The sequence below is a fragment of the Lepidochelys kempii genome, chromosome 9 (genome assembly GCF_965140265.1).
Source record: "Lepidochelys kempii isolate rLepKem1 chromosome 9, rLepKem1.hap2, whole genome shotgun sequence".
In the NCBI taxonomy this organism is placed as follows: Eukaryota; Metazoa; Chordata; order Testudines; family Cheloniidae; genus Lepidochelys; species Lepidochelys kempii.
The window spans coordinates 17,031,157-17,046,251 of NC_133264.1; the positions used below are offsets into that span (position 1 = coordinate 17,031,157).

The window sequence follows — 15,095 nt, forward strand, 5'->3', positions numbered from 1 at the left end:
TGCAAGGCCGGCATGCAGTGCTTGTAGGTACCACAGGGCATATGACAGAAGTGGTATCTGAAGTGGGATTTTGCCTTTCTGAATCTTTTCACAACTAGTAGCCATATCAAAGGTGCCAGAATTCTAGTGCTACTATTTCCTTCCAAAGTTAAAAAAAAATCTTTGAGACTTTTAAAAATTCAACTTAAACCAACACTAATTTTCCTGTGTGTTCCAAAAGCCCCTTGATTTTTTTTTAAGTGAACCAAAACACCATGAAATTTATATAGGTAATAAAGCAAAGAAACACACACAGAGACAGGGGTAAAGCTAGTCCATGCCCATCAGGTTCAGTGAAGGAAGGTGCCCCAGAATTATACCAGTGTTAATTAGATCAGAATCTGTCCCAGAGTCTAAGCCTCTAGTAGCACAACAGTTGCTGTTCTTTGTAAAAAAACAAAACAAAAACAACTAAATTTAGGCTACACTTTTAATAAGCTATCTTTAAAAATAACTCTAAGGTGCCTACCTGTTGCTGGGGTGCCACAAGCTTTTTTTTTACTGTCTGGGTCTTCAGAACTATCAGATGTTTTCTGCTTTATTGTTAGGAGACAAACAAGACAGAAAATGTTTGTACGAGTGCTGACTCAAAACTCGGCAGACCGAGCTCTCATCTCTGAACACAAGACTATACTAACTTCATTCTAAATCAGCATTTCTCAGCTCAAGGCTCTTCACAACCGTCCCTTGGGGAATAGAGCCCAAAGTTAGACAAGTTAAGTCCATGCTGTACTATTCATATTAGGCATGATCCGGCTCCCATATGAATTCACTGTGAGTTTTACTATAACTACTACTGGAATAGGATTGGGCCCATGGGCACAGTTTGGGGGGGAATGTGAGGGGATATTGCCTCCCCAAACTGCAGGCCTCGGGCAGGCATGGAATTTGCCTCTATGCACAGCCCCATTGGCCTGACTGGAGCTGCCCTCCAGATATGGAAATCAAACTATACCTATGATTTGGACCCACTATTACTATTTATTTAGCCATTTTAATGACTATTTTAACTGTTACTTAAGAATGTGATGATTGCATCCAAGCAATATCAACAAAACATTGGTAGATACTAAATATTAGCTGTTTTTTCCTCAAGAGATAACAGGTCTGGATATCCAGAGACATCAGTCTCATGGTCAGTAGCAATAGCTCAGGCTAACTTTTTCCCTCTAAAGGAGCATAAAGCCTGCTTTCAGCAATGAACAGAGACTAGAGGATAGATAGGAGCTCAAAAACACAATTAACTTAAAAGCTTTGCTGAACAAATCATGCGGAAGGAAACAAGGTAAAATACAAGTGTCCCTGTACCAAATCCTGCAGCTTTGATGCAGACAAACCTCCCATTAGTTTCAGTGGGGTAAGTAATGGTTGTAGAATTAAATTCTGACTGTACTGGTGTACAAGAAGGGCAAGCGGGATGACCCCAGTAACTGGATGCCCATCTCCCTCTGCTCCACGATGTACAAGCTTTATGCCAGCTGCCTGGTGTCGAGGATCACGGCGTGGTCGGTGAGCGGGGGAGCCATCAGCTCCATCCAGAAAGGCTTCATGTCCTGTGAGGGCTGCTATGAACAGAACTTCGTCCACCATCAAAACGGCCAGAAGGGCACGGAGGCAGTGCACAGTAGCATGGCTTGACCTGGCTAACGCCTTTGGGTCCATGCCTCACCACCACCTCTTTGCCACCCTCCAGGAGTTTGGGATGCCAGAGAACTTCCTTCGTGTGATCCGAGAGGTGTACGAGGGATGCAGCATCACCATTCGCTCGGTCAAAGGGGAGACCGCTGAGATCCCAATCCGGAGTGGAGTTAAGCAGGGCTGTCCCCTCAGACCCATCATCTTTAACCTTGCCATGGAGCCGTTGCTGTGAGCGATCGCCAATGGCACAGATGGCTTCAACCTCCACGGTGAGAGGGTGAGTGTCCTGGCTTACGCGGATGACCTGGTCCTGACCACAGATGACCCAGAGAACCTCCAATATATGCTAGATGCCACCAGTCGAGCTGCTGACTGGAAGGGGTTCCGCTTCAATGCAAAGAAGTGTGCAACTCTCCACATCGATGGCAGCAAAAGGGACTCAGTGCAGACGACGGGGTTCCAGATCCAGGGCAAGCCCGTCATCTCCCTGGCAGAGGGGCACGTGTACCAGCACCTCAGCACGCTGACGGGTTTCCGTGTCCGGCAGACACCTGAGGACACCATCCAGGAGATCTTGCAGGATGCCGCCAAGATAGATGCCTCCCTGCTAGCACTGTGGCAGTAGATAAATGCCCTGCACACCTTCCTGATCCCCCGCATCTTGTTCGTCCTAAGGGGATCCGCCGTGGCGAAGGTACCCCTCAACAAGGCAGACAAGATCGTCTGGCAGCTGGTGAAGAAGTGGCTGTTCCTTCCCCAGAGAGCCAGCAACGAGCTGGTCTACATCGCCCACAGGCATGGTGGTGCCAACATCCCCTGCATGGGGAACCTGTGTGACATCGTGGTGATCACCCATGCCTTCCGCCTGCTGACAGTACCAGGAAGTGTGAGCCGGAACGACATCATGAATCAACTACAAGAAAGGGACTGAGAGACTTTTTCCATTGGACCATATGAACTGGAACCATAAACTCACTGAACATTAAATCTCACCAAATGAGGGTAAATCCATCCTCATGATTGTTTCCACTCATTATACTCCACACCTGAACATAGCCATTATATGAACAAAATAGCCCCATACCTCAATGTCTGTACTTTGACCCATTAACCTTTTACCTCCAGTCGGGGATATTGCAGATTATGTATTCCTTATGCCATCGAATCCTAAACCAAACTTTGCACCCCTTGATAATCTGTACCTTATTCCCTGATAACCAGAAACTTCTATGCTTAAACTCTGTACCATTTTTTTTATTTTAACATCATCTTTTTAAATTAAAAATCTAAGGTATGAGACTGCAGTAAAGTGGTCATGATAGGGTTAACTGGGTTATCTAGAGAATTATGGGATGGAACAATACTTCACTCCTCCCTTATTCCCTGCCCTTCCCCCCCCTTCTGATATAGTTAAATAAAGCGGCAAGTTCCCACCCTGCAATCCTGTGAGTAGACTTGCTTTTGTTGCACTGAGCAGTCCCTTTACAAAAGAGATGATGGCTCTTACTCATTATGGGCTTAGCCCTGGTCTACACTAGGAGTTTAGGTCGAATTTAGCAGCGTTAAATCGATGTAAACCTGCACCCGTCCACACTATGAAGCCCTTTTTTTTTACTTAAAGGGCCCTTAAAATCGATTTCCTTATTCCACCCCTGACAAGTGGATTAGCACTTAAATTGGCCTTACCGGGTCGAATTTGGGTTACTGTGGACACAATTACACGGTATTGGCCTCTGGGAGCTATCCCAGAGTGCTCCATTGTGACTGCTCTGGACAGCACTCTCAACTCAGATGCACTGGCCAGGTAGACAGGAAAAGGCCCGCGAACTTTTGAATTTCAGTTTCCTGTTTGGCCAGCGTGGCAAGCTGCAGGTGACATGCAGAGCTCACCAGCAGAGATGAGCATGATGGAGTCCCAGAATCGCAAAAGAGCTCCAGCATGGACTGAATGAGAGGTATGGATCTGATCGCTGTATGGGGAGAGGAATCCGTGCTATCAGAACTCCGTTCCAGTTTTCGAAATGCCAAAACATTTGTCAAAATCTCCCAGGGCATGAAGGACAGAGGCCATAACAGAGACCCAAAGCAGTGCTACATGAAACTTAAGGAGCTGAGGCAAGCCTACCAGAAAACCAGAGAGGCGAACGGCCGCTCTGGGTCAGAGCCCCAAACATGCTGCTTCTATGATGAGCTGCATGCCATTTTAGGGGGTTCAGCCACCACTACGAGGGGGACGAGGAAGGTGATGATGATGAGGTTGTAGATAGCTCACAGCAAGCAAGTGGAGAAACCAGTTTTCCCGACAGCCAGGAACTGTTTCTCACCCTGGACCTGGAGCCAGTACCCCCCAAACCACCCAAGGCTGCCTTCTGGACTGGGCAGGTGGAGAAGGGACCTCCGGTGAGTGTACCTTTTAAAATACTATACATGGTTTAAAAGCAAGCATGTGTAATGATTAATTTGCCCTGGCATTCATGGCTCTCCTGAATGTACTCCCAAAGCCTTTGCAAAAGGTTTCTGGGGAGGGCAGCCTTATTGCGTCCTCCATGGTAGGACACTTTACCACTCCAGGGCAGTAGCACGTACTCGGGAATCATTGTACAACAAAGCATTGCAGTGTATGTTTGCTGGCATTCAAACAACATCTGTTCTTTATCTCTCTGTGTTATCCTCAGGAGAGTGAGATATCATTCATGGTCACCTGGTTGAAATAGGGTGCTTTTCTTCAGGGGACACTCAGAGGTGCCCATTCCTGCTGGGCTGTTTGCCTGTGGCTGAACAGAAGTGTTCCCCGCTGTTAGCCACGGGGAGGGTGGAGGGGTTAGCCACGCGGTGGGGGGAAGCAAAATGCGACCTTGTAACGAAAGCACATGTGCTATGTATGTAATGTTAACAGCAAGGCTTACTGTGAAAGAGTGTACCCATTGTTCTATAAAATGTGTCTTTTTAAATACCACTGTCCCTTTTTTTTTCTCCACCAGCTGCATGTGTTTCAATGATCACAGGATCTTCTCCTTCCCAGAGGCCAGTGAAGATTAGAAAGAGAAAAAAACACACTCGTGATGAAATGTTCACTGAGCTTATGCTGTCTGCCCACACTGACAGAGCACAGACGAATGCGTGGAGGCAGACAATGTCTGAGTGCAGGAAAGCACAAAATGACCGGGAGGAGAGGTGGTGGGCTGAAGACAGGGCTGAAGCTCAAATGTGGTGGCAGCATGATGAGAGGAGGCAGGATTCAATGCTGAGGCTGCTGGAGGATCAAACCAATATGCTCCAGTGTATGGTTGAGCTGCAGCAAAGGCAGCTGGAGCACAGACTGCCGCTACAGCCCCTGTGTAACCAACCACCCTCCTCCCCAAGTTCCATAGCCTCCTCACCCAGACGCCCAAGAATGCAGTGGGAGGGCCACCGGCCACCCAGCCACTCCACCACAGAGGATTGCCCAAAAAACAGAAGGCTGGCATTCAATAAGTTTTAAAGTTGTAAACTTTTAAAGTGCTGTGTGGCATTGTCCTTCCCTCCTCTAGCACCCCTCCTGGGCTACCTTGGTAGTCATCCCACTATTTATGTGATGAATGAATAAAGAATGCATGAATGTGAAGCAACAATTACTTTATTGCCTCTGCAAGCGGTGATCGAAGGGAGGAGGGGAGGGTGGTTAGCTTACAGGGAACTAGAGTGAACCAAGGGGCGGGGGGTTCCATCAAGGAGAAACAAACAGAACTTTCACACCGTAGCCCGTCCAGTCATGAAACTGGTTTTCGAAGCTTCTCTGATGCACACCGCGCCCTTTTGTGCTCTTCTAACCGCCCTGGTGTCTGGCTGTGCGTAATCAGGGGCCAGGTGATTTGCTTCAACCTCCCACCCTGTCATAAACGTCTCCCCCTTACTCTCACAGATATTGTGGAGCGCACAGCAAGCAGTAATAACAGTGGGAATATTGGTTTCACTGAGGTCTAACCGAGTCAGTAAACTGCGCCAGCGCGCTTTTAAACATCCAAATGCACATTCTACCACCATTCTGCACTTGCTCAGCTTGTAGTTGAACAGCTCCTGACTACTGTCCAGGCTGCCTGTATATGGCTTCATGAGCCATGGCATTAAGGGGTAGGCTGGGTCCCCAAGGATACATATAGGCATTTCAACATTCCCAACGGTTATTTTCTGGTCTGGGAATAAAGTCCCTTCCTGCAGCTTTTGAAACAGACCAGAGTTCCTGAAGATGCGAGCGTCATGTATCTTTCCCGGCCATCTCATGCTGATGTTGGTGAAACGTCCCTTGTGATCCACCAGAGCTTGCAGCACTATTGAAAAGTACCCCTTGCGGTTTATGTACTCGGCGGCTTGGTGCTCCGGTGCCAAGATAGGGATATGGGTTCCGTCTATGGCCCCACCACAGTTAGCGAATCCCATTGCAGCAAAGCCATCCACTATGACCTGCACATTTCCCAGGGTCACTACCCTTGATATCAGCAGATCTTTGATTGCGTGGGCTACTTGCATCACAGCAGCCCCCACAGTAGATTTGCCCACTCCAAATTGATTCCCAGCTGACCGGTAGCTGTCTGGCGTTGCAAGCTTCCACAGGGCTATTGCCACTTGCTTCTCAACTGTGAGGGCTGCTCTCATCTTGGTATGCATGCACTTCAGGGCAGGGGAAAGCAAGTCACAAAGTTCCATGAAAGTGCCCTTACGCATGCGAATGTTTCGCAGCCACTGGGAATCGTCCCAGACCTGCAAAACTATGCGGTCCCATCAGTCTGTGCTTGTTTCCCAAGCCCAGAATCGGCGTTCCACCGCATGAATCTGCCCCATTAGCACCATGATGCCTGCATTGGCAGGGCCCATGCTTTCAGAGAAGTCTGTGTCCATGTCCTCATCACTCACATCACCGCGCTGACGTCGCCTACTCGTCCGGTATCGCTTTGTCAGGTTCTGGTGCTGCATATACTGCTGGATAATGCGTGTGGTGTTTAATGTGCGCCAAACTGAGCTGAGCGGGCTCCATGCTTGCCATGGTATGGCGTCTGCACAGGTAACTCAGGAAAAAAGGGACAAAATGATTGTCTGCCGTTGCTTTCACAGCAGGAGAGAGGGAGGGAGGACCTGATTACATGTACCCAGAACCACCCGCGACAATGTTTTTTACCCCATCAGGCACTGGGATCTCAACCCAGAATTCCAGTGGGCAGTGGAGACCGCGGGAACTGTGGGATAGCTACCCACAGTGCAACACTCCGGAAGTCGATGCTTGCCTCGGTACGGTGGAAGCACTCCGCCGAGTTAATGCACTTAATGCACTTAGAGCATTTTCTGTGGGGACACACACAATCGAATATATAAAAACGATTTCTAAAAGACCGACTTCTATAAATTCGACCAAATTTCGTAGTGTAGACATACCCTAAGTCCTCCTTTCTCTAAAGTCAGTGACACTAGGATTGGGCCCTATTGACAATGCTGCTAATGCAGAGGTGGGCAAACTATGGCCCACGGGCCACATCTGGCCCGGCCCTTGAGCTCTGGCCGGGGAGGCTAGCCCCCAGCCCCTCCCCTGCTGTCCCCCCTTCCCGCAGCCATGCCGGCAGTGAGGCTGCGAGCTCCTGCCGCTCTGAGAGGCATGGTAAGTGGGCGGTGGCGGCACGGCAGTAGGGAGTCCCGGGGGGCAGTCAGGGGACAGGGAGCGGTTGGATGGGGCGGAGGTTCTGGGGCAGTCAGGGGTCGGGAGACGGGAGGGTTAGATAGGGCGTGGGAGTCCCAGGGGGCCTGTCAGGGGTTGGGGAGCAGTCAAAGGACAGGGAACAGCGGGTGTTGGATAAGGGGTAAGATCCCGGGGAGGGCGGTTGGGGCGGGAGGTCCCAGGAGGGGGCGGTCAGGGCACAAGGAGCAGGGGGGGTTGCATAGGTCGGATGTTCTGAGGGGCGCAGTCAGGGGGTGGGGAGAGGGCGGGGCCAAGCTGTTTGGGGGTCACAGCCTTCCCTACCTGGTCCTCAATACCGTTTCGCACCGGGCTCTCGGGCCAAAAAGTTTGCCCACCCCTGTGCTAATGGCTGCTTTCCGCTAACAGATCAGAATCACTGTAAGCAGAGAAAGAGAGCCCCTGAGAGGCTAAAAGAAAAGGAGTTCTTGTGGCACCTTAGAGACTAACAAATTTATTTGAGCATAGGCTTTCATGAGCTACAGCTCACTTCAGCCAAATTTTCTGGACCTAAACTGTCACAGTGCAGAACACAGTTCTCATAATCTAGGATTTACACCTCTCTCTTTCCCCCTGCCCCAATTACCACATTACCCAACAGACTGCAAAGGAATTTGCTGATAAGATGAGAGAGACCAGAAGCAGAAAGAGAGGAAATGAGCTGCAGCCAGAATTTCTGGACCCAAACCCTGTAGAACTGTTGCTATTTTAGAGTTAGCCACTGGTCACTCCCCTCATCCCTATGTCCCACCCCACTCACTGAAAAGACAATAAAGGGGACATGGAAGTGAATGAGGAGTAGCAGGTGATTAATTCTTAACAGAGCCAGAGATACCAGGACTTGGAAGAAAGAGTGCCTGAGGAACTGCAGGCAAAGTTTGTCTCAGCAGTGCCACAGATTTGTAGTAATCCAAGCAGCCTTTGAGAGTTTATGGAAGGAGATGTGAGAGTCCCCAGATCAGTAAATAAGCAATGGTTCAAGAGGTGGGAGCAGAAATCCTGGAAGAGTGTCCACCTCCCACATTCTCTAATGCACTCCATCCCATTGCAAATACTGAGGAGACGATGAGGGGAGACAAGGGATTCCAGGCAACCATCTTGTATAAGATGTCTCCCTCAGCCCCCACAACGACTGAATTCAGAATAGGGGTGGGAGGAGAAACTTCTGTTTCTTCCACTCAGACACAGCAAGGACACTGAAGATTTACCATGTCTCCCCAAGAAGGGCAGGTTGCTTGCCATTTTCTATCATTTTTAAAATTATATTTGCCATATTTCCATTTTCTCATGTTTAAAAGACATTGCTTATCCATGGCTCTGGGTGCACATGGAATTAATACATGCCACTAAAATTCAGACTTCATTGTTAACATTCCTGCTACCCCTCCCCTGCCCACACAAAGCCTTCCTCCCCGGTATCCCTGCTGAGCCAATAAATTGAGTGAGCTGTATTCTATTCATCATCATCAGAATTGTTCACTAAAATCCAATTATAGGGCCAATCAGTTACACCTGTGCAAAGTCCATGAAGACAGTGGGGTTGCAAAGGTGTCACTGAGGGAAGAATTTGGCCTAGGGAGGAAGCTTTAGCACTGGTGATGGTATGAAAGCAGGAAAAAACAATCTGTAAGCAGTTCAACTAAACTGAGAATTTATTTAAACTGAGCACACTTTATATGGAAATTTTTGCGAGACAATGAACATGGACTTCCAAAATGTACAGATCCTCCACAGAAAACCATACTTTTAAAAGGGTAGTTCATTATCAGATATCTATATTCTTTGAGGGAATCAATCCTTAGAATTTGTGTGGATTCCAAATCAATTCCAAAACAAGGGAATAACCATGTCCTTAGTTACTTTATAATAAACTGTATATGCATAGTTGAGTCATACTTTAATCACAAATACTTTACAGTGAGACAGAATGAGTGTGGGATTCCATTCCAGCCCCCATTTCTCAGAAAACCGTACCATTTTCTGAAAATTCCCATAGTTGGTCTCAGTCCCAAAGTGAATTTTACTGAAGGAATGTGAATTAAATTAATTCAGCCATTTGAATTATATGGTGGCGGGGGAGGGAATTACTCTCATCAGGAAAAAATGTGACCCACTTTTAAATAAAAGTCTCCTAACTCACAAATGGCTGAAACACTAGATACCAAACTGACCATCACATTAGTCCTCATGGAGGAGGAAAATCAAGACAGATTTGAAGATATATAGCTTAGTATCTTTCAAGTTTTCAAGCTATGGATCTGAACATGCACCTTAAGACTTGTTTTCATTTACTTTTTTTAGGGCACTTGAGTCTAAAGTGGTTTAGGATGCTGGATGTTTGCTGAAGCACATCCGAGCTGCCAAAGTGCTTCTGAGCCGCTAAAGTATTTTTAAAGGTGCCTCAGCGCTAAAGCGCTTTAGCGCTGAACTGAACTACTTTTACAATGGCTCAGGGGATAGGAGGTAACTAGTGGGAGAGAATGTAGGATTGCCATACTGTATTGGACCAGTGGTCTACCTAATTTGTTTCCTGTATCTGACAGTGGCCAGATTGGATGCTTCAGAGGAAAGCACTAAACCTTTGCAATTACCGTACAGCCTGCCTATAGGGGAAGCTTCATTGTAACCTCCTCAGGGTTTGGCTTGTGTCCTGAAGCATGAGAGAGTGGGGTATTTGGAGGTGGGAGGTGAAGTGGCAAGGGCTGGGTGTGAAGACAGAGCTTGGAGACCAGGAAGTGTCTTTTTGCTTTCCTCTTTAGTAACTTCAGAAAAACAATATACAAAAAACTGACATTAATAAGATATTAACAGCTGCCAGGGCACTTGTCTACACTGGAAAGTTGTACTGATTTACGTATACCAGTATAAAGCATTACAACCCCCTAGCATGGGCATGGTTATATTGGTATAAAAGTGATTTATTGTGGTATAGCTATTCCTGTATGGGAAAAGGACCAAGCTATATTGATATAACTATAAGGCATATCCACATCAACTATAAGCTGCATCCACACTAGAACTTTTACTGGTGTAACTATTTCATTAAAAAAATCACACCCCTAACCAAAATAGCTAGCCCACTAAAACTTTTCAGTTTAGACCAGGTAAAGGTGACTGTAGTTAGCAGGTGACCATTTGCACTGGTTTCCATGTCATTCACAAAATGTATTTGGATTTTGACAAGTTAACTACAGTCATGGATTGTATAGAAAGTTACAATCTGCTGACAAACATGCTCTTGCTAAATAGCACGATTGTTCTGCGAGCTAGTGCCAGGGCTATTTCAGATACTGCCTTGAAGCATCTGTTAGGGAAAGTTGGATGGGTTTCGTTTTGCCGTTTTTTTGGGAGGTGGGGGTGAAGGTTGTATTTTGGTTTTGGTGATGTTTCCACTTTAAATGTCCTGTGGAAATATGGCAGCAAATAATTCAGCTTCCATTAATTTGATGAAGCATGAGAAATATTTGCAGATATGTGGTTTGAATAAAGATAAGCAAATACCAAGACCCAAACTAGTATCGGTTGATACACCCAATTTAGGAGTCTTAGGTCTTGTCCATCTCAAGCCACTATGGTCTTAACTAATGTAATTGAGCAACATAAATCTATGGCTTCCTCCACAAAGGCTGTGTAGCCCGATGCTTTTACTGAAACACCAGGCTTTGAAAATTTACAAGCCAGAGAGAAGATTCCACTCATATGTGAGTTTTTCATGTTAGAGGTTCTGTGAAGGCATTGTTTTTTACTGGTGCCTCAGTATATCCCATCTGAAGAAGTGGGGTTTTTACCCAAGAAAGCTTATGCTCAAATAAATCTGTTAGTCTTTAAGGTGCCACCGTACTCCTTATTGTTTTAGTATATCCCATGTAATTTACATTAGGTTTTCTTTTGATTATACTAGGAAAATTTCCCAAATGCTCTTGTCTCTGAAATTCCAAATCTAATTCTTTATACTGGACTTCAGAATATCATTAGTGTGAATTTGGACTATGTTCATTTTGCATAGAGGACACAATCTTGCATATGGTTTCTCTCTGCAGGAAGATTAGAACTTAAATGTTTAGTTTCAGTTGACTTGAAAACACAGAAACTGCCTTACTGGAAGAGAACAGTAGTTTGTCTAGGTTCAGCCTGCTTCAAGACTAGAACTGACCTAGCCTCAGAGGGAAGTAAAAACACGCATAATGTACATGGCAAGCTCAGTAATGCTATTTCCTTTGGGAAAATTCCTACCCAGACCAAACAGCAATTAGCCTGTGCCCTAAATCATGGGTTGAATTCATGATTCTTTTAAAAGGCTCACTCTGCCTCCTAACAGCTATCATACTAAAAACTGCCATATAAAACAAAAACACTTTGAAAATAGAGAAAGCATACTTCTGATTCCTATATTAGCTAGGACATTGGTGAGAACTGAAAGACTGCTCAAAATTTTGAAGCTGGGGTCATATAAAAAAATGCATACACACCAGCTGTTCAGTGCTACATTCATGTATGACTCTTCTCTGATCCTATTGCACAAATCCTGGCTGTACAGCACATTACAAGGATGAAGACAAGTTAATCTCTAGCTTTGGATTCTTACCCTCAACAAACCCTTCTTGGCAGCAGGCAGAACCACTCACCCAGTGCTAATTCTGTCTCAAATTATTAGGCAAGAGGTGGCAAGACACAAACTTCATGAACTAAAAACACTCACAAATCTAATCATGTTATGTGCAGTGTCAAAATGTGTATAGCAGTCATATGTATCTGGACAATTTATTCAAAGCAATCTACTGCTTTTGGCAAAACCTACCCTAACAATCACAATATATCACTTGTTGGAAGAGTGTCATTCTTTATAGTTATATAAATTAAGATTTCATTAATTTAAAGACTGCTTTGACATACTTCATGTGCATATAGAATTACCATTTAAAAAGTAATTTGCAATATATCATTGCAATGGCTCTGCTCTACTCTTTTGGAAGGAAGGAAGTGTACTTCTAAAATCCTCAAGTAAGTTAAAGAGAAAGGAAACAATTTTTTTAAAAATACATCTTTTTCTTGAATAGTATTCAACATAATATTGATGTAAATACTGTATATTTCTCTCCTGACATTTTTTGCGTCTTCTTTTAGAAAAGCTTTCTTGGTTGCCTCAATTATAACAAGTTTAGATTCTGTTTAAAAGGAAACAAATTTAGTCCCAATAGTAAAACCTGAAATCTTTTTTGTTTTTGCCTTAAAACTACCAAAGTTCGAAATTGTGCTGGATTCATAAGTCCACAGCTAGCAAAATATATGGCAGTTCTAACAAATAAAGAAAAAGTATGCGAACGTTATCAGACAACAGACTAGATTTAGAGGGCTAAATTCTAATCCCAGATACGTGGGCGCAAACTGCTCTGAGACTGAGATTAGAGTCTAGTCCTAAAACTGGATTGAGAACAATTTTTCTTCCTCAAGGAGGAAAAATAACTATATTTACTCTGTGTATGTTGCCAATGGAGTTTGCATACTTTTACAACCTGTGTAACTGTAGAAAATATCACCATTATTGACCCATCTGAATACCAAAATTGGAAGCTGTAGTTCATTCATCAATAGTTCTAGGGACAAATTCAACCCTGGTGTCAGTGGGTGCAGCCTCTGCTGAAGTAAATGGAGTTTAATTTCCACATGCTAGAGCTGATTTTAATAGTTATTATTAGGACTGATCTTGTTCCCATTGAAGTTAATGGGGGTAGGAGCAGGCTAATTATTCTGCACATTTCTAAGGCAACCTTTAGCTACATGCATTACACTAGCATCTAAAAGCCATGACCAAGATCAGTCCCTGACCCCTCTGTGCTACACACTGTCCAAAAACTTAGTAAGAGACCGTTCCTGCCGTGAAGATATTTTAATATAATAGATAAGACAGACAAAAGGTGGGAGAAAGGAAGAGTTATTATTCCTATTTTTCACATGGGGAAATGAGGCACAGAGAAATTAAGCGACTTGGCCAAGGTCACACAGGAGGTCATGGCAGAACTGGGAATTCAACCCAGATCTTTTGAGTCTCAATGTAGTGCTTTAACCACAGGACCATCTTTCTCACAACCTTAGCTCTATTAATATTTATTTTTATTTGTGGTAGCAAATAAAGGCTTCAGTTGAGGCCCCATTGTGCTAGGCTTTACAAACGTATAAGAAGCCCTGCTCCTAAAAGTTTATAATCTAGTATCAGTCTGAATTATATTTTTAGATTAAGGGAAATAACAAAACAAGATAAGAGCTCTGCAACCCAACCCAAACCCAGAGGGAGCCTACTACAAATTTTGGGTTTGGGTCAGGACAGAACTCCACTGGACCCTCTCGGGCTTGGATCTGGTCAGCTCTGATGGCCTTCTCTTGTCTGTGGGGTCGGCATGGTGGCAACTGCATGCCCCACTCCTGAGGGCCTCTGCCTCTCTGTGCAGAGTGTGTGTTGTGGAGTGAGTGTGCTGACACGTTGCAGCACACACAGCACATCAGAGAGCAATGGCTGGCAGGAGTGGGGCACACAGCCATGTGCCAACCCCACAGGCAGAGGTAGTGACAGTGCTGACTCAGATTTGGTGGGCAGCAGTTGGGGCGAAAAATGACCTTCTTGGACTCGGGTACAATCAGATGGGCTTGGATCCAGATCAGATCCAGGTTGGGCTTTAAAATTAGGCTCAAGCAGACCTCTAGTGGAAGTTAAGTTTAAATAAGAGCACAGTATGTTTGTGTCTCCGTGTGTACACCCTCTCTAGCATTCTGCATCCACCAGGACTCCCAGTAGAGGAGCTGCTCCTGAACACAAACTATTTAGAAACATAAAGATGTGGTACAGTGAAAACAAAGTAATAATAATTACCAGGCTTCATACATCACACTAAAAACCTCAGACCTACAACCTTGCAGTAGATAATCTACTGTATTAATGGGGACCCGCAAAGAGAAAAAAAATGAAGCTAGTGCCCTTTTAACCTTTTTGACTTATAAAGCTGGCATGAAATGGTTGGGTTTTTTATATTGTCTGTTTTGTAACATTGGAAATGTAGGTTCTGGATAAGCTGGAAAACTCTTTGACAACTGGAGAACTAGACTAGAACCAAATTGAATTTCACTGGGATTTGGGCATCTGATTTAAATTCCTTTGAAAATCATATCTGAGTGCAGATAACGTCATCACCAGAGCCAAGAGAATGAAAACTGAGCTGCTGAAAGAGGAAGGGACTTTTATTCAGACTGATTAAAACTCTTTGGGGTTTGGTTTTTTTTACACACCTATTCAACTTCAGTGATGAACTAACAGTGTGACTAAATAAAGCCTTGGGTAAATATTCAATGCTTTCCCTCTTCAGTTAAGGTATTAGAGATCACAGTAAACATCCCTGAAACCTCCCAGAAGTTTTCCAGCAAAATCAGATAAAACTGCACTTGACATTTCTTGTATGTCTAAGACAAAACAAGCTGATTAAAAAAAAAAAAACTTTTCAGGCATTCTTTATGTATCGTGAAGCAAAAAAGGGCACAAACCCAAATTTTAAGAAAATTCTTTGGAGGTCACCTTAGATTAGATATAAGCTGCTGTTATCAAATACCAAGCCCACGACAATGACTAGTGTTATTTTCTGAGTTAATATGCATAGCCATAAGACTTAAACCAAACTACATTTTATGCAGTGAAATTACTACATAAAATCTCAGACTTCAGGCCTGATCC

The 15,095-nt window shown here is 44.8% G+C and overlaps 1 protein-coding gene across 1 annotated transcript in view; it reads right to left on the minus strand.

Annotated features, from left to right (window-relative positions):
* GPR160 (G protein-coupled receptor 160) overlaps positions 1 to 15,095 on the minus strand; it is a 660,951-nt gene that overhangs the window by 125,810 nt on the left and 520,046 nt on the right. The window lies entirely within an intron of this gene.